The sequence below is a fragment of the Nelumbo lutea genome, chromosome 1 (genome assembly GCF_056320005.1).
Source record: "Nelumbo lutea isolate HS-2025 chromosome 1, American lotus-T2T, whole genome shotgun sequence".
Classification (NCBI taxonomy): Eukaryota; Viridiplantae; Streptophyta; class Magnoliopsida; order Proteales; family Nelumbonaceae; genus Nelumbo; species Nelumbo lutea.
Genome location: NC_142684.1, coordinates 155,134,139 through 155,154,252, shown reverse-complemented (window position 1 = coordinate 155,154,252; position 20,114 = coordinate 155,134,139).

Sequence of the window (20,114 nt, the reverse complement as noted above, 5' to 3'; positions counted from 1 at the left end):
TCATGGTCTCACTTGACCATCAAGTTACTTTAGTGATTTGGTTATTTGTTCTCATTTTAATATTTGTATATAGTAAATAATGTAAAAGGTAATACTTACAAAATTTAAACTATAATGACAAGTTTTCAACCATATATTAATATATTATGATAATTTACATATTAAATTACTTAAATTAAACAATAAAAATAATATAAATTTTAAACTATATATTATCATTATTGAAATTCAAGCTTTTGAATGACATGTTTCATTTTTTTTTTCTTGAAGGGGGAGAGTAAAGAAATAACAAGTTCCACAGGTAGACCCAGGATCTGACCCCAAAACCACCAAGGCCAGAACCGACCTTCATAGTATAGGTTATGATTCTAAAACCTGGAATTGACCCCTATAGGGTAGGTTCTAGGTTCTGCCATGGAACCAAACCAACCATGCTCATTCAACCCGTTGTTGACACAGCTGGTTGACTCGTTCAAATCGTCATATGTCATGATTTTGTGTTTGGTTCTAGAAAAAATAAAAAAATATTCATAAATTATTGGCTATGTCAAAAAATATTTTACTCGGCCAATCAAACTATTGATCCATTTGACCCAATGACCAATCGGGTCACAAATTGCACACTAAGGTTATGTTTGTTACCATTGCCACTTTTACTTGCAACATTATATGTTGGTAAATACAAATCTTATGAGAATATATTTTTTCTACCAAAATGCATTAAGTTATAAGTACAACATTGGGTGTCATTGTTGCTTCTTAAGTATACACTGGGTACCAACACCTAATCAAATGCTTATATTTTTTAAGTGGAAGTGGTTATCTGATGTGATCTGATGAGACAATTTCTCAAAATTTTGTATTGATAAACACAAAAAGGTTAGAAGTGGCAATGGTACCAAGCACAATCTATGTATGCAAATTTCTAAAGGCCATAATTTTGCACTCCATTGTTCGATTCAAGTGATTTTTTTTTGTATTAATTTTCAATATCTATGTGTCATAGTGAGTTGTAGATGTCTTGCCCCACTATTTTTGCGAAAAGAAACCCCCTTTTTAGTTTCAACTCACAATTCTTAATATTTTTTTTACAATTCAAGAGAGATAAAAGTTGAATTAAAAATATAAATTAAATATAAAATAATGCATATATTAGATGTAGAATATGATTATACATTATAAAATATATTTCACACACTACATATAACACTATACTTATACTTAAATATATAAAATACTGATCTGACACAATCTAACTTGTCCATGACACTACAAGAGTTGCTCAAGTGGCTGAATGGAGTGGCTTGTTATTTTGTCTTTTAGTAGTTAAGTGGTAACTCACAAGTAACCACCTTGTACGGTTGTATTGTACCTCGAGGGTAGTGATATTTAGCGCTCTCAACTTTGTCTTAAAGCAAACACTACTAGAATTTCTATCTTTAGAGGCAATCGACGGGAGGCGGACTTAATGCCTCTAAAATTATAATTTTGCCCTTGCAATTTTGGCAGACAAAGAAATAGTCGCTGATTAGTTTGGCGCCCAAACACAATTGCGTGGGAAGACTCCTCACTTTCTCGTTGGAAGACTCCCTATTTTCTTTCTTTTTTGTCTTTCTCTCTATTTTCCTTCCTATCCTCTTTTCTTCATCATCTCATGCCCCAGTTTCCTCTCTTTTCATCCTTGTCGTTGCAAGCAAACTCTATCGACCTTGAACCAGGTAATCTCTCCATTGTTTGTCATTTTTCTCCTACTTTCCTTTCATTTATTTTTACTTTCCTCCCTTCTCACACACACACACACACTCTCTCTCCACTTTTTCTTTCTTCCCCTTCCCTTTTCCTTGTATCTCCTCACTAATAGGACATTATTCATTGCCTCTATCGCTTGGAGTTGCAGCAACTAAAATTCCCCACACCTTGAGACATCGTCGATCCCCTGATCGAGCTGTTAGAGAGGATGATTGGAGACTACACAGTATCCTTGACTTCACCATCGTGGCTGTTAGAGACGACGATTGGAGATGACACAACCTCAATTTCCTTATTCCATTGATTGATTTTAAGGTCCAGCATAATCAGGTAAGCCAGTTATCGCCCCAATGGATAGTGTTCTTTTTTTTTTTGTGTGTGTATGTGTTTATTGCTTATCCTGTATTTAGCCAATATAGTGACTTGAGAGAGTAGGAGAGCCGATGGAGGTGGTTCTCGACATCAACCCATGCTTGTCATTGTTTTCTTTGATAATTGTATAAATTTGGATTCTAAAATCCCAACTGTTTAAACATTGAATCATGTTATTATTCATTATTTTTCCATTTTTTATTTGATTTCTTTTTTTCAGTTCCAATGATTGTAGGGTTAATTGTATAGATTTTGATTCCAACGATTGCTGGATTCTAAAATTCCAACCGTGTATAGTTGGATTTCAGATAAAAGTAGAGCCAAAACAAAGGCATATATAGTAAAAATATTAGTTAAAGTCATAGTAAGTGTTTAATAATCTTTCTTTTAAAAAAATATGGACAAAAATTTGATATGCTTTTTATTTGGTATATTTCATTAAATATATGAATTTGTGCGAATATAATTTGTTTATGTCGTAAATGATATACTAAAACTCCAACATTTATATTTTTTTCTTCATAGTTTTAAAAAATTCCTACTATATGCATACTGTAATTTTTATGAAAAGTTCATATCATTTTCTGTATTTTGAAAATTTGTTTGCTTCAATACAGTTTGTTTAAAATAGAAAAATGCATTTCATACACATGCTTTCTAACTATAGTTGCATCTGTAATTTCTTATTTTCTATATACAAAATTCATAAAATTTGAATGTGAAGACACTAAGGTTACATTTGCTAATCCTTATTTTAAGAAGTTATCTTCTTTTTGTAATTAAAAACTCGGCGTTCATAGGGAAAAGGAGATAAGTCCTTAAAAATAAGGAATGCCAAATGCAGCCTTAGTATGAATAAATGAGGATTCTATGTTTGATGAGAAGGCAATTTTTTTGAGTAATGGGGTAATTGTATTTTTTAAGGTAAAGTAAGATTTTATTGAATCACGTAATATAAGTTACAACAGAGAAGCTAGCCACATGGCGGCTAGATAAAGCACTAGGCCAAAGTTACAAACTTCATATGGACTTTGATCTAAACAAGTCGGGTACATTCAGGTTCTTAAAATCTAGAGTAACAGACACCCAAGAAATCAGTTTGCTTACCGCCTATTGTACTACCTCATCAATGCTCTCAGTCTTCTTATAAAAGACTCTTATGTTCCTCTCTGCATAGATTACCCAAAGAACAGCCACAGGAATCGTCTTCCATATTAATTTTCCTTTTTCTTCAGTCTTGTAATCTCCCAACTGAACATAAGGTCTTTGACTGATTTTGGCATAACCCAATAAAGTCCAAAGCCCTAAGGAAGTGATCCCACATTGTAGAGGAGATAGGACAGTGGATAACCTAGTAAAGACCACACAGCAGAGAAGATAGATGAAGACCCCACCTATCCAAATTGATTTTAGAGAGGCATTTGTTTTGCACCATTGTCCACATAAGGAAGTTGGACTTAGAGGGAAAAATAGGATTTCGAGCTTGCTTATAGAGGAATTTGCCACATCACCATTACTACTAAGTTTAGAAGTCAAAGGTTTAACTGAAAAACAACCATCGTTACTCCAGATCTAGGACCATTCATCTTCCCCGTTGGTATCAATAATCTGACCCTGTAACAGTTCCAATCGTTCCAAGACCCCATTTACCTCCCAACCAAATTGGTTTCTTCTGAACTGAGGGTTCCAAACCACTGTGTTATTGGAGAGAAAATAAGACTCCACCACTAAAACTTCTAGGTTTGTTGCACATTGACAATGAAGGGGGAATGCCTCAACTAAAGGTCTATCCAAGCACCAAGGTTCTTTCCAAAACTTCAGCCTGCCCCTTTACCCACCTTAGATCTCACACCTAGGTACATTAAAGGTATACTTTTGAGAATACCTTTCCAAACAAATAATGAATCATGTTATTATTCATTATTTTCCCATTTTTTATTTGATTTCTTTTTTTCAGTTCCAATGATTGTTGGGTTAATTGTATAGATTTTGATTCCAATGATTGCTGGATTCTAAAATCCCAACTGTGTATAGTTGGATTTCAGATAAAAGTAGAGCCAAAACAAAGGCATATATAGTAAAAATATTAGTTAAAGTCATAGTAAGTGTTTAATAATCTTTCTTTTAAAAAAATATGGGCAAAAATTTGATATGCTTTTTATTTGGTATATTTCATTAAATATATGAATTTGTGCGAATATAATTTGTTTATGTCGTAAATGGTATACTAAAACTCCAACATTTATATTTTTTTCGTCATAGTTTTAAAAAATTCCTACTATATGCATACTATAATTTTTATGAAAAGTTCATATCATTTTCTGTATTTTGAAAATTTGTTTGTTTCAATATAGTTTGTCTAAAATAGAAAAATGCATTTCATACACATGCTTTCTAACTATAGTTGCATCTGTAATTTCTTATTTTCTATATACAAAATTCATAAAATTTGAATGTGAAGACACTAAGGTTACATTTGCTAATCCTTATTTTAAGAAGTTATCTTATTTTTGTAATTAAAAACCCGGCGTTCATAGGGAAAAGGAGATAAGTCCTTAAAAATAAGGAATGCCAAATGCAGCCTTAGTATGAATAAATGAGGATTCTATGTTTGATGAGAAGGCAATTTTTTTGAGTAATGGCGTAATTGTATTTCTTAAGGTAAAGTAAGATTTTATTGAATCACATAATATAAGTTACAACAAGAAGCTAGCCACATGAGGACTAGATAAAGCACTAGGCCAAAGTTACAAACTCCATATGGACTTTGATCTAAACAAATCGGGTACATTTAGGTTCTTAAAATCTAGAGTAACAGACACCCAAGAAATCAGTTTGCTTACCACCAATTGTACTACCTCATCAATGCTCTCAGTCTTCTTATAAAAGACTCTTATGTTCCTCTCTGCATAGATTACCCAAAGAACAGCCGCAGGAATCGTCTTCCATATTAATTTTCCTTTTTCTTCAGTCCTGTAATCTCCCAACTGAACATAAGGTCTTTGACTGATTTTGGCATAACCCAATAAAATCCAAAGCCCTAAGGAAGTGATCCCACATTGTAGAGGAGATAGGGCAGTGGATAACCTAGTAAAGACCACAAAGACCACACAGCAGAGAAGATAGATGAAGACCCCACCTATCCAAATTGATTTTAGAGAGGCATTTGTTTTGCACCATTGTCCACATAAGGAAGTTGGACTTAGAGGGAAAAATAGGATTCCGAGCTTGCTTATAGGGGAATTTGCCACATCACCATTACTACTAAGTTTAGAAGTCAAAGATGTAACTGAAAAACAACCATCATTACTCCAGATCTAGGACCATTCATCTTCCCCGTTGGTATCAATAATCTAACCCTGTAACAGTTCCAATCATTCCAAGACCCCATTTACCTCCCAACCAAATTGGTTTCTTCTGAACTGAGGGTTCCAAACCACTGTGTTATTGGAGAGAAAATAAGACTCCACCACTAAAACTTCTAGGTTTGTTGCACATTGACAAAGAAGGGGGAATGCTTCAACTAAAGGTCTATCCAAGCACCAAGGATCTTTCCAAAACTTCAGCCTGCCCTTTTACCCACCTTAGATCTCACACCTAGGTACATTAAAGGTATACTTTTGAGAATATCTTTCCAAACAAAGCAACCTCAATTTGGGAATGAATCATGTGAATTTCATTTTCCCCAATCTAGCCCAATTTGGGAATCGGGTAATTGTATTTTAAAAACTCAATGTCTAGAATTCATTATAACATGAAACCACAACCTGCTCAGTTGTTTGGTTCTATGATTCTAGGCTGCATTTGCTAAATCCATGTTTTGCAAATTCTACTATGATGACAAAGAAAGTCCAAGTGATGGAATCTGGAGACTCACACAAGTTTGGAAATTCCAGCTGTGGTGCCGAATCCATGTTAATCATAATCCATGGATTGTCCTAACAAACAAGTTACTTATTTCTTTTGACGGGTTTATTTTGGTTGTCAATCTTACTTATTTGCTTGGTGCTTGTCCAACTGAGGTTCAAAGTATCTATACATATAATTATCAATAAAGCTTGGAAATGGATAGGTATCGTGCTATGGATACATTTAGCTAAAAAAAGTTGCTTGTTTGGAACAATAAATTCAAAAGAAACTAGCATAGATAATGGTCATGTTAGTCTTAAAAAAAATCTGAAAGTGCCAAACAAAATTGTACCTAATTTAAAACCACACAGTGCAATCAAGAATTGGGAAAAGGGTAAATGTGTTGAAGTTAAGGACATTCCAATCACAAACAAGGCAGACAACATGCACACAAACACACATTCACACATTATCTTCTCATTCAATCAAATGTTGTACTTCACCCCCACCTTGGGACATTGAAACATTGACTTGACTAAAATATTGGAATACAAGATATTGAATGCACATCTTAAAATGTAATTGACTAAAAACTACCTGAACATAAACATTGAAGATTTGCCTTCCCAGACTACTATAATTTCTTCCATTTGTAAATATATGATCTCATCAAAGTGGAGCCTCAAAGTGTAGTTTCCATTTAGCAACCAGTATCAACAATGGAGCTGTTACATTTATTTCAAAGTTCCATGATATGGAAATTTCATTTGGATAATAGAATTATGCCTCTGGGTCATGGTTTCCTCTAAAGTTTTAGGATCATTGTCCTTAACTTACTCCCTACTTAGACCTCCTAGAGATGAAAGACATTTATTGTTCAGGTGGAGTCCTAGATCAGCTAATTCTATAGTAGCAAGGTTTTGTGAAGAGAGAGGCTATATTATCTATTCAAATAGAGTAAAGACAAAGTTGGATAGGATCAACATGATATGACACTCTTTTATGGGTATTCATTATTATTGGGGGGAGGTTTGAAGGGTCAATTTATACCAAAGATCTAATCCTTTGTGGAGGATTCTTTGTTTTAGTTGTTTTGTTTTGTCATCTCTCTCATTAAGTAATGAAGAATGATAATTTTTTTTTTGTGTTTTCTCTTTTCCTTAAGTAATGAAAAAAGGATTGAGGGCGTCCTTTCTCTTTCTTCCCATTGAATTGTCCAAATATCTCTAGAAGAGTACTTTGTTTTGTTTTCTAAAGTTCAGATTAGTTGGTTCATAAACATGGATCTGATTCAGGTAATATTCAGTTTGCTAAGTCTAATAGGATGAGTACTTTGGTTGTGTTGTAAAACTAATGAAGGGCATTTTTCATCATTACTTTTGGAGTATCTTTTCATGTCTTTTCGTATCACCTTGTTATTTATATCTGGGAAGGTTTATATTTAAAAAATGAGATAGAAAAAAAAAGAAACTGAATTTATTATATTCTAAAATTTCAACCAATTATTGGTACCTTTTCTTTCGGCTTCTTAATGGTTTTGGTGGCCTTGGATTTGCTTTTTAGTTATGTTGTGGCATTGAGCTTACTTCATCTTACACTTGCACTTTACATGTTGATGCAGCGCGATCCGGGCACTCCTAGTTGGCAGACGTTTGGCTCCTACCTAGCGATGGACAGTACCTGAGAAGAGGAAGGTGAAGGATTCCCGGAGAGCTCGCTCGGTGGGAATACTCTGATGCTTAAGTTAGAACTCTGAGAGCTGTAGGAAATGCAAAGAGAGCTGAGAGTGCAGATAGCGCTAGATCAGTTCAATTACCTCTGCCCCTTGGAAATCGGGGTCCTTAAATACTAGTCATTCTGTCAAATCGGGCGTAACCGCCACTGGCCCTCTGTCGCAACCGTTATTTGTTAGGGCTGCGCAGGTAACCGTTGCGAGGTACTGGCCCAATCAGATGAGGGACGTGACCCAGGAATGATAGACACGTCGTCGCCTGTCGAGAGACATGGGCGTAGCCCGCTAGGTTGGCAGGTACTGCGTTGTCAGTCAGGAAACGTGGGTGCAGTATGACGGGTACGGTCTTGTCAGATAAGAAGCTTCTTGAGGACGCCGCATCGCTTAATAGCAAACTACCTTGTAGCGAGCTGCTGGGGCGTCCCGAGGTGATTCTGCCTGAGGCCTTCGAGGCCACCTTACCAAAGGGTTGGAGCGAGCTAATTGTCCAATCTCACGAGCTAAAATAGCTTGGGGTGTTCCTCGTCTAGCACACTAGTGAGCTCGAGCTCGCTTTGTAGCGAGCTGTTCCGTAGCGAGCTGACTTGTGAGGGTTTTAGCAAGCTCGTTACACCGGGTTGTAATCAGACTGTCATGTTGAGCTGTTGCTTATGCTGAGTCATGTCCACGTGTCGCCTGCTTAGGAGGTCGGGTCAATTCACCCTCCATCAATTGCCTCCCACTCCTCGGGCTAAGGGTCTCACTCTTTGCATGGGGAGTTCATGAAGCGACATGAAGATTTGACCCATGGTTCAAACTGGGTTGACTGACCGCATTAAATGCACTTGCAGACGTCAGGTGATTTTTGGGTGCCAAAAAACGTGCCAAGCGGTTGTCAGTTTCGAAAGACGTGCAGTTGGCACCACTTTACCCCTTGAAGACGTGCAACCGAAATTACTTTATCCCTGGAAGACGTGCATCCAGATCGATTGCGAGTCGTTGGATTTGCCTTAATCAGAACCGTGGGCCCTCGGGCACTGTGGCTATAAATAGGAGGGCCCTAGGCCTCATTTCCCTTACGCCAACTTGCCTTGCCTTCGGATTTGAGGTCGTGCCCTTGCCTAGTTGCTTGAGCTCCCTTCTGTTCACACCGTTCTTCTAGTTGTCTTTTCCTGGTGAGTCCTCTGCTTTGTCGAAAATGTCTGGGTACCCACGTAACAGTGCCTTTTGCCGGGGTGGTGACCAAGATAAATTCCCTTCAAACTCGGGGGGAGCTTGGGGGCTCCCTAAGGGTCAACCTATGGAAGCTCAGGATGCTCCTGGGAATCAGGCTTCAACTTCCCGAGGGCGGGAACTGGACAATTTCGGCCCTTCCTCTATGATGATGGAAAGGCTTCAAGCCTTAGTTTCATACTTTAACCTCCCTTGGGATCTTATCTATAGTATTCCTTCCAGCAACTATCATTGGGAGCACGGTAACGACGAGATTGTGATCTTTGAGGAGCGGCTGGTGGCTGGCCTCCGGCTCCCTCTTCACCCTTTAAGAGTGGAGGTTCTTTACCACTTTAATGTTACTATAGACCAGCTTCTCCCCAACTCAATCCGAAACGTGGTTGTGACTATTTCTTTGTTTTTTGAGTATTGTCTTCCCCTTTCTTTAGACGTTTTTGCCAGCATTTTGTCCATTAAGAATGCCTCTCTCGGAGCTCCTCTAGACAGGCGCTCCTATTACTTCTCCCCCTGCCCTGGCTTTAAGCTCCTCCACTACCTGCCTAACAGGATTCCAGCTTGGAAGTAGGGCTACTTCGTAGTTCTCAACCTTGAGGGGTGGCCCTTCCCGACCCACTAGAGGGCTGCTATTCAGGGCTCGGGTGTTGACTTGGACCCGAAGGTTCGGGAAACGTTGTAGTCCTGGGCGGGGGTTGGTTTTCTTTGTTCGGACTACTTGGCTGAAGGCAAGCTCGCGCAAGCCAGCCTGAACCCTTGTAGGACACCTTTAGGTACCCCTACTTTCCCTTCAGTGTGTTTTTTTCTTTTTGTGAGTTGGACTAACACCTTATGACTTTTGTAGTTAACATGTCTGGTGTAGATGCGCAGAGCCTGCTGTCCAGTAACCAAAAGCGTAGGGCAAAGAGGTCGCGCCCTGACCGAGCGTCTACTTCCAGGAGCGTCGTGTTCGAGGCTGCAAACCCAGCCTCCGTTCCACTACCGCCAGGGGTCCCGTTGGTTCCGGTCGAGGGAGTTGCCACGAAAGGTGGCGTAGAAGAATGCGAGGTCCCGCCCCAAGGGCAATACCCTTCATCTGTGCAGTCTCGCCCCATCGTCTTCTCACGGTTCCCTACCGAGGGGAAGGAAGGAAAGCATCACCAACTTCATCGGGGCCTCGTGAAGGAGCCGGCAGGCGGTCACCCACGATGAGGTCGTCGTCTGGGGAGGGATGGACCCTAGGCAGCTCACCATGGTGGCCACGACTCATTGCATGGTGGTATGTGGCTGCATCCCCATTTTCTCTCTTCTTTTCCTTCCATTTTCTTTTTGACCTCGGCCTTTTGCTGGCAGGTGAACTCCGCCATCCATGCCATGGCCCTTCAGACTAACATTCACTCCAAGGACGCCTTCACTTAGAGGTCGAACGTGCAGAAGCTCCAGGATGAGCTTGACCAGGACCGAGATGAAATCCTCCAGGCTCGGAAAAGGAGTGAGACTCAGGAGCTGCTCGTCCGGGACTAGGATGCACAGATTGCCCGACTGTCTAAGGAGAGTGCTCACTACCGGGAGGAGTCGTCGAGGGTGACAGCAGAGAGGGAGCTCCTTTGCCAGCAGGTCCAGAACTTGGAGTCCACGCTCCGGGATCGGACTCAGAACTTTGACGCCGCGGTGGAGTAGAGTGAGCTAAGGTGGTGTGGGACTTCAAAGACTCCCAAGAGTACCTTGACCTCCATGTGGAGTACGGATCGAGCTCCTACCGTTCGGGATTCAAACTCTGTCGATGGCTGGTCCGGAAGAAGTTCTCCGGGCTCAACCTCGAAGGCATAACGATGAAGGGTCTGGACCGAGAGACGGCGGACATGGCAGACGGAGGAAGAGTCCTAAGTGCTATGCTCTTTACTTTCCGCCGAAGCGACTTTATCACTCGAGCTGTTAGAGCTACATACCCAAAGTAAGGTCTTTCGGTAATTGTTACTCCGAACTGCTCCCTAGTACTTGGGTTAGTTTTATAATGTTATAGTTAAGTCCCCTTAACGGGTTCAACTTGTATACCGAAGTGATCCACGCATTGGAGGGTTCACTCGAGCTGCCTGCACCTTCGGTATTAATACTTAGCCTATGCCGATGAAGTGGTTAGGTCTTATACGGTGCTGAGGTCTTCGTTAGCTCGACATTTTAGCCCTTAGGTCAGGGGAGTGACTTATAGTCCACTCTCCTAGAGTTCGCCCATGCCATAGAGGCGATTGGGTCTTATGGTGCCGAGGTCTTTGCTAGCTCGGTGTTTTGGCCTTTAGGCTTTTGGGGGGGGGGGCAACTATGGTCTACTCCCTTATGGAGTTCGCCCATGCCATAGAGGCGACTAGGTCTTATCGCGTCGAGGTCATTGTTAGCTCGGCATTTTAGCCCTTAGGCTCTGTGAGTGACTCGTCTACTCAGTAATTTATAGGTAATATTGCCTTAAGTTGACAATATTCCATGCCCGAGGTATTTGTTTCCCTTCTAGGGTTTTGAGCTCGTATGTTCATTCCCTGAGCACCTGCTTTACTCGGTAGGGTCCTTCCCAATTTTGCCCGAGCTTACTAACACTGGCTCAAGCACCATAACTTTACGAAAGACCAGGTCGCCAATGCAAAGGTTCCGCTTCTTGACTCTGGCGGTATAGTACCGAGCTACTCTCTGTTGGTAGGTTGTGGTCCTAATATATGCGAGGTCCCGTACTTCGTCAAGTAGGTTGAGGTTGGTGCATAGCTCGACTTCAATTGCCTTGTCATCATGCGCTTCTAGACGTAGCGAGGGAATCTCGATCTCGGCTGGGATGACTGCTTCAGTGCCGTAGGTGAGGTTGAAGGGGGTCTCGCCTATAGCGGTCTTCATTGTGGTCCGATAAGCCCATAGAATGTTGGGTAGCTCGTCTGCCCATAGTCCTTTTGTTAGATAGTTTTGTATGCCTTTAACTTCAATAAAAAATGATGTACTTTATGAGTTTATTGTAAATGAATAAAAGTACATATTTGATTCATGTTCCCTTGGTATGTTTCTGTGTAATACCTTTAAACTGGACACTTAATGATACTCGTGTTAGTTTAGAATGTTCACAGCCAATGGGTCGGTTTGGGGAGACCTATCCTGACAAGGATGACACTGTGGCGCCACCAAGTCGGTTGGGGTGGCTTGTCTCAGCTACCGGAGTGAAACCCTAGGCACTTACAGTGTATGATTAATTGAATATTTGAACTGGACCAGATTTCCAGTATTGCCTTGGACCTTGGAGATTGATGGGAAAAACTGGAAAGTTACACCCGATCCCTAGACTCGATTATGATACTGCACTGTGTCGGATTAGACTGTCTTTGATGTACCAATCAGTGAGATCCTTAGCGGGGGTCAAAACCTGGGTATGTTGGGACAGTCTTAGAATTCATCTGAGTGGGTGATCATAGTGACAGGATCAACCCCTTTGTCGGACAAATGTAATGATCGGGGATGCACTCACTGATGGAAACCAAGACTGTCGGCAGCCGATTTCAATCGTTGAGATTTGTTTTGCAAAATATATTTTATATGAGATATAAAAGTATATATATTATGGTTTCTAAAAGGTTTGCAAAAGATTTTAATTCCCGGGATCCATATAAGCAAAGAGTGCAACACTGTTCCTTGCAGCCGAGGGAGAGGTCCTCTTTTGTCGGGCAGTGTATGATCATTATGGGCTGAGAGATTAAGTGTAAGACAATTGATGATAATACATGATGGGCTAATCTTGCATCTGCCCACAGTCCCTGGTGTTACAAGGTGGTTTGGCCCAAGGACCACTTAGGGTAAGTGTTGGGCCCATAGAGCCCATCTAATGGGTTTCAAGGGGTGCATTGTCCATAACAGTGTATTCGGCCAGGCCTTGTAACAAAGGCTAGGCTGAACCCATGTGGCTGATGTGTAGATCAATGTTTGGGTCCCACGCAATACAAGGAAGCCCAACTGGGCAGTAGTTTGGAAGGCTAAATGAATACATAACCTTAAATGGGCCTTAAGCCCATTTTGAACTGGGCTAATTTGATTAGTCACTTAAGGGGCGAATTCTGAGATGGATCAGCTGATAGGATTGGGCCCACACCCTATCTACTTAGAGAGTCTAAGATCTAAATAAGATTTAGATCTGAAAACTTCCTAATTAGATTAGGAGATGGCTGATCTAATCTGCAGATATCCCTTATCTTAAAGGGACTTCTAATCTAGATATGATTTGGATTAGCAATTCCTAATGGGATTAGGATCTGATCCCTTTAAGTCTATAAAAGGAAGAGGGGGCGGCAGCCTTTAGACATCACAAGCAAGCAATAGATAGTTTTGTCTTCAGAGCTGAAATCACAGAAGAGAGAATTCTACACCCTGCAAATACTCTCTTGCTGCCTCCTTCCTGCAACCGCCGCCTATAGCAGTTCGATCTCCAGTTCATGGGAGAAATCAATATTGGTTATTGATTACAATCTTTTGGAGAAAAGATTGGTGGGAGTTGTATTCACAAGCCGTCCAGGTGATTCTTGAGAAGGATCAAGTTCTTTTGGAAGAACACTGCTGATTCTGCTCCACCCTGCACTGCGCCATCTTCAGTGGGAGCAGATTTTGGATCATTCCTTGGGCGTGAACACCTCCATTGGGAGATACTACTTCTCTGTATCAGGTATTATCTCACCCTACTCCTTTTGGTTCAGATCTGGTTCAGTTTATGGTTCAAGAATGATCTTTGAAAATATGATTTTCTAAACAGGGAATTCGATCCCAGTTTAAGGGAGAGATTTTTTTTTTAAATTCACCCCCTTATTCCGCAACATTTGGGCGTCCATGTGATGGATTTCCTATCCCTTCACTTTTAACTCGATTCCCCACTATGCGAAAGCCCACGGACTGGTGAGGTACTTTAGGTCAGCGGTAGGTCAGTGGTGGATATTGGCGTGCTTTTGGCACCTGTCACACTTTCTGACGAGCTCGATCGTATATGTTTTCACTGTTGGCCAGTAGTATCCCTGTCGTAGCGCTTTCTAGGCGAGAGCCAAGCAGCGCAAGTAGGGGAGCGTGTACGACCTTTGGTATAGCTGTCCGTCTATTATGACGTATTTGGCCGCCTGACGCTTCACCCTTCTGGCGGCATTATGGTCCACAAGGAGGGTCCCATGCAGCAAGAAGCTCATGAGCGAATCGATCTATCTCAGCTCTGCTTGCACGACAGGAGCGGCCTCCTCTGCCCCCCCCCCCCCCCAAAAAAAAAAAAAAAAAAAAAAGCTAGGCCGAGGCAGGTTCTTTATGTACACGACTCTCATGGTATTATCACTAGCACTGACTAACCGAGTTGCAATAACTAGTTTATAGGCCAACTTTTCTATCTTTGGATATCTCGTCTCTGCTCCTTGCAATATTTTAGTAACATAGTAGATAGGTCATTGGACCTGATCTACCTCTTTTATCAATACCGAGCTGACCACCTCGTCACTTGCTGAGAGGTACAATTCTAAAACATCGCCCTCATCGGGTCGGGTTAAGACTGGTATACTAGCGATGTACTTTTTATGCTCGTTTAACGCGAGCCGGCACTCTTCGGTCCATTCAAAACCTTTGCTTTTAATTGCCTTGAAGAAAGGCAGGCAGTGGTTTGCCGATTTTGACATGAAGCGACTTAGAGCAGCTATTCGGCCATTCAGCCTTCGAACCTCCTTCAGTATCCAGGGTGGTCCCATATCTAGGATGGCCCTAATTTTATCCGGGTTGGCCTCAATGCCACGCCGGTTGACGATATACCCTAGAAACTTACCCGAGGTGACACCAAAGACACACTTGCTCGGATTTAACTTCATATTAAACTTACGCAAAATTTCAAAAACAGAATGCAAATCTTGTATTAATTCATGCAAAAATTGGGTTTTGACGACCATGTCGTCTGTATAACATTCTATTTTTTTGCTAATCAATGGCTCAAACAATTTATTTACAAGTCTCTGAAAGGTTGCCCCGACATTTTTTAATCCAAAGGGCATGACCTTGTAACAGTACAGGCCGAGCTCGGTTTTAAAGGCGGTCTTTTCTTGTCAGTTAGGTCCATCCTGATCTGGTTGTAGCTCGAATAGGCATCTAGGAAACTCAGCAAATCATGCCCTGAGGTCGCGTCTACCAGACGGTCGATCCTGGGGAGTGGGAAGCAGTCCTTTGGGCAAGCTCAGTTCAGGTCGGTATAATCGACGCACATGCGCCATTTACCATTGGCCTATTTAACCAGAACGGAGTTGGCCACCCAGCTCGGGTAATGGACTTCTCTTATAAAGTCAACTGTGAGGAGCTTCCCGACCTCCTCGTCGACTGCCCTCCATCGCTTTGGGGCTAAGTTGCATTTATTCTGTCTAATTGGCCTAACTACATGATCAGTATTAAGCTTGTGAGTTATGAGGCTAGGATCTATGTCGGGCATCTTTACCGCAGACCATGCAAAAACATCTAAATTTTTAATTAAGTAGCTTATCAGTTGGGATCGCAAAGGCTCCTCAATGGAAGCGCCGATCTGAAGTGTCCGAGCTGGGTCCCTTGTCGATGCCGTGATGGAGGCAGTCTCTTTCGTGGGTGCATCTTGTTCATCGCATTGCTCCGTAGGTCGCTCCAGCTCGAGGTCGTTGGCCACCTTGGCTTTCCCTATGAGGGCGGCGACATAGCACTTGCGAGATTCAAGCTGGTCACCTCGCGCTATCCCAATTTCGAAGTCCGTGGGGAACTTCATTGCCAAATAGTAAGAGGAGACCACCGCACGTAGGGCATGTGTGATCGACCGTCCTACCATGGCATTGTATGGGGAGGGGATTGCGACCACTAAGAAGTCGTGGTTGAGCCTCACTATGCTAGGGCAGGTGTCGACTTCTATAGGTATCGCAATCATTCCCAGGTGCCTGACTTCCTCTCTGCTGAAGCCTATCAGGGGAGTATTTGCGGGCTTCATGTCGCTTTCTTAGAGCTGGAGTTTGTCAAATGCTGCTTTGAAGAGGAGATCTACCGAGCTGCTAGAGTCGACGAGGACACGCCTGACTTCAAAGTCGTTAATCTTTACCTTTATAACAAGCGCATTGTCATGGGGGTAGTGGACCCCACGTGCATCATCCTCTATGAAGAAGATCGGTCTTCCCTGGCGGTCTCGCGAGCTGATGTCCGAGTTGTAGCTGAGGTACAACCCGCAACGACCGAACCTCCGACAATCACATGAATAGTCCCCCGAACTGGTCTCTCTTCAGGGGTCTGCCTCTGCGGTTGTTCTGCCTACCTGCTGGATTCAGGAGCATCTCTATTCTGCTCCCCTTGCCGACCTACTTTATTATTATTATTATTATTTTGTACAAAATTTCTCAAGTATCCGCGACGGATGAGCTCCTCTATCTCATCTCAGAGGTTTTTACAATTTTTGGTGCAATGACCGTGGTATTTATGGAAATTACAATACAAATCCTTATTTCTTACACTAGGATTTGCCTTCAGCCTGGGTGGCCACTTCACATACGGGGCGTCCTTGATCGCCATAAGGATCTCGGCCCACTTCGCATTTAGGGGCGTGTAGTCCGTCCTCTCTGTCACTGGAGCTCGAAAAGGCTGTCCTGGCCTTGCCCCCCAAGCTTGGTCCTTCTTCTTCTTGCTATCGTCCTGAGTTGAGGGCTCTGTCTCCCTTTTTCTTTTCTCAAGGGCCTGTTCACTTTCTGGTTGATATCCTCCTCTATCCCTATAAACTGATATGCAAGCTTGAGGAACTCGGTCACAGTCCTGGGCTGCTTAACAACTACTTGCCACTTGAATTCCTTGTGCGTGATGCCCCTCTTGGCCGTAGTGAGCCGAACTACGGGGTCCAGGTCGGGTATTTGCAAACAAGCGTCACTGAATCGCTTGATATAGCTTCGAATGAACTCTCCTTCTTTCTGGACTATGCCAAGGAGGCTCTCCTAAGTTCTCAGGCACCTCTTGTTGGTGACGAAATGAGAAGTGAAGACTTGCACGAACTGCGTCCAACTTTTTATTGATCCGGGCGTGAGATTCTGGTTCCATGTGCGAGCCACTCCTTTGAAGGTGGTGGAGAAAGCCACGCACATGCAGGATTCACTAGCCCTTGCCAGGAGCATCTGTGATTGGAAGGCATCAACATGGTCATTCGGATCGAAAGATCCGTCATACTTATCTAGGGGAGGAAGATTGAAGTCCTTTGGCATATGAACAACAAGAAGTTCTGGAGACAAGAGGGAGGAAACTGAAAGGAGAGGAGTAGCTTTTACTTCACCTAAGCTTACCTCCTCCTTACCCTTGAGCTCGGGCAGGTCGCGAGTGGCAGTTTGGCGAGCTCGTCGGCACCTCCATTACTGCTTCACCGACTTGGCGTTGGTGCTGCTTACTTCAATATTATCGAGCTCGATGAGCCCAGGGAGGGGCTCAAACTATTGATGATAGCTGTGAACCGAAGGGCCTTGCCTGTAATCCGCGGTTAGGACCTCAAACTGGTTTTCGGCGAGCGGGAGCTCGAACTGAGAATGCTGAGGCGATGCGGGCCTGACCGGTTGGGAGGCCCCTGACCTGCCTGTAGGCTGTGTGGCGGGGGTGACTGGTCTCTCTTTCCTTATGTGGGATGAGGCTTGGCTCTTGGAAGAATTCTGGGTTTGAGAGGCCTCTCCTCAGCGATGACGTTTGCTCCGACGAGGGGGCTTGGCTTGTTTTGTGGCCCGATTCCGAGAGGGAAGCGGCTGCTAGGCCTGATGTAGTGGAGGGAACTGCTGCTGATATTGGTACTGAGAAACTTGATGTAGCACATGATGCTGATAGAGTTGAAACTGCTGGAACTGATGCATTTGAGCTTGCATAGCTCGCATGCACTACACTAGGTCTTCATGCTGGTTTTGGTTGATCACTAGGGGAACAACAGAAGGTTCATTGAAGGTTGTTCCAACCGTGGAAGGGAGCGGAGCATTCACAGGTGCCACTGTTTGAGGCACATTCAGGCTGGGAACTCCATCCACAGAGATGAAGGGATAGGAAATCCATCACATGGACGCCCAAAGATCGCGGAATAAGGGGGCGAATTTCAAAAATTTTTCTCTCCCTTCAACTGGGAATTGAATTCCCTATTTAGAAAATCATATTTTCAATGATCATTCTTGAACCATAAACTGAATCAGATCTGAACCAAAAGGAGTAGGGAGAGATTATACCTGATATAGAGAAGTAGTATCTCCTAATGGAGGCGTACACGCCCAAGGAAGGATCCAAAATCTGCTCCCACTGAAGATGGCAGGGTGGAGCAGAATCAGTAGTGTTCTTCCAAAAGAACTTGACCCTTCGCAAGAATCAACTGGATGGCTTGTGAATACAACTCCAACCAATCTTTTTTCCAAAAGATTGGTATCAAGATCAAATCTTGATTTCTCCCAAGAACTGGAGATCGAACTGCTGGAGGCGGCGACTGCAGGAAGGAGGCGTCAAGAGAGTGTTTGCAGAGTGCAGAATTCTCTCTTCTAGTGATCTCAGCTCTGAAGATAAGGATCTATGGATTGCATGTCTAAAGGCTGCCGCCCTCTCCTCCTTTTATAGACTTAAAGGGATCAACTCCTAATCCTATTAGGAGTTGCTAATCCAAATCATATCTGGATAAGAAGTCCCTTTAAGTGATAAGGGATAACCCTTATCTGCACTTTTATTCATTTAGAATAAACTCATAAGGTACATCATCTTGATTGAAGGTAAGGGCATACAAAACTGTCTAACAAGAGAGGGGGACTGTGAACTGTCCAATGGAGACAGTGGGGAGTTGAGGTCGCTCCTCAGAAGCGTTCTGGTCGGCACCTTATTCGGCATTGCTAGAGGAGGTCATGAATGTTGAGTTCTTCGAAGAAGTTGCAGAGATTAGAGGAAGGCTTTTTGAAGCATTCCCACAGACGGTGCCAAATGATGCAGCGCGATCCGAGCACTCCTATCTGGCAGATGTCTGGCTCCTTGCTGGCGACGAACGGTACCTGAGAAGAGGAAGGTGAATGATTCCCGGGGAGCTCACCCGGTGGGAATACTCCGATGCTTAAGTTAGAGCTCTAAGAGCTGTAGGAAATGCAAAGAGAGATGAGAGTGCAGATAGCACTAAATCAACTCAATTACCTCTGCCCCTTGGAAACCAAGGTCCTTAAATTCTGGTTGTTCTGTCAAATCAGGTGTAACTGCCACTGGCCCTCTGTCGCAGCCGTTATCCGCCAGAGTTGCGCAGGTAACCGTTGCGGGGTACTGGCCCAATCGGATGTGGGACGTGACCCGGGAAGGACAGACACGTCGTCGAGAGACATGGGTGCAGCCCGCTGGGCTGGCAGGTACTGCGTCGTCAGTCAGGAGACGTAGGTACAGTCTGACGGGTATGGTATTGTCAGATAAGAAGCTTCTTGAGGACGCCGCATCGCTTAATAGCAAACTACCTTCTAGCGAGCTGGTAAGGTGTCTCGAGGTGATTCCGCCTGAGGCCTTCGAGGCGACCTTACCAAAGGGTTGGAGTGAGCTAGTTGTCCAATCTCAGCTGCGAGCTGAAATAGCTTGGAGTGTTCCTCGTCTAGCACACTAGCGAGCTCAAGCTCGCTTTGTATCGAGCTGTTTCGCAACAAGCTGTTCCATGGCGCGCTGTTCTGTAGCGAGCTGACTCACGAGGGTTTTAGCGAGCTTGTTACATCGGGTTGTAACCAGGTTGTCATGCTGAGCTGTTGCTTATGCTAAGTCATGTCCACGTGTCGTCTGCTTAGGAGGTCAGGTCAATTCACCCTTCATCACACGTATATCTTAATACATTATTATTGATTAGAAAAGGACAAGAAAATGATGCTAAAACTAACATTTAGAACCTTGCTAGAATACATGCCCTCAAATTTTATGTTTTTTCTTTGTTTCTTTTTGTTTTTTCCTTGTATTACATGCTTGCCCACATATAAAGAAACAAAATAGATAACCAGAATTTCCCCCATCTTGCATTATTGAAATTCCCTACCTCTAGACCATAAACAATCTAACATACTTAAATCGTCTAGAGAATCATTGATATGATATTTTCCCTCAAACTCTAAAGAGTTCCTAAACCCCTCCCCTTCTAGGAAACCAACCCTCTCACTTGTATCTCTTTTATGTTTGTCCTTTTTGCATTAACATTGTTCTCACATCCTCAACTTTGGATGGATGGCTGCCTTTAACTCCATGT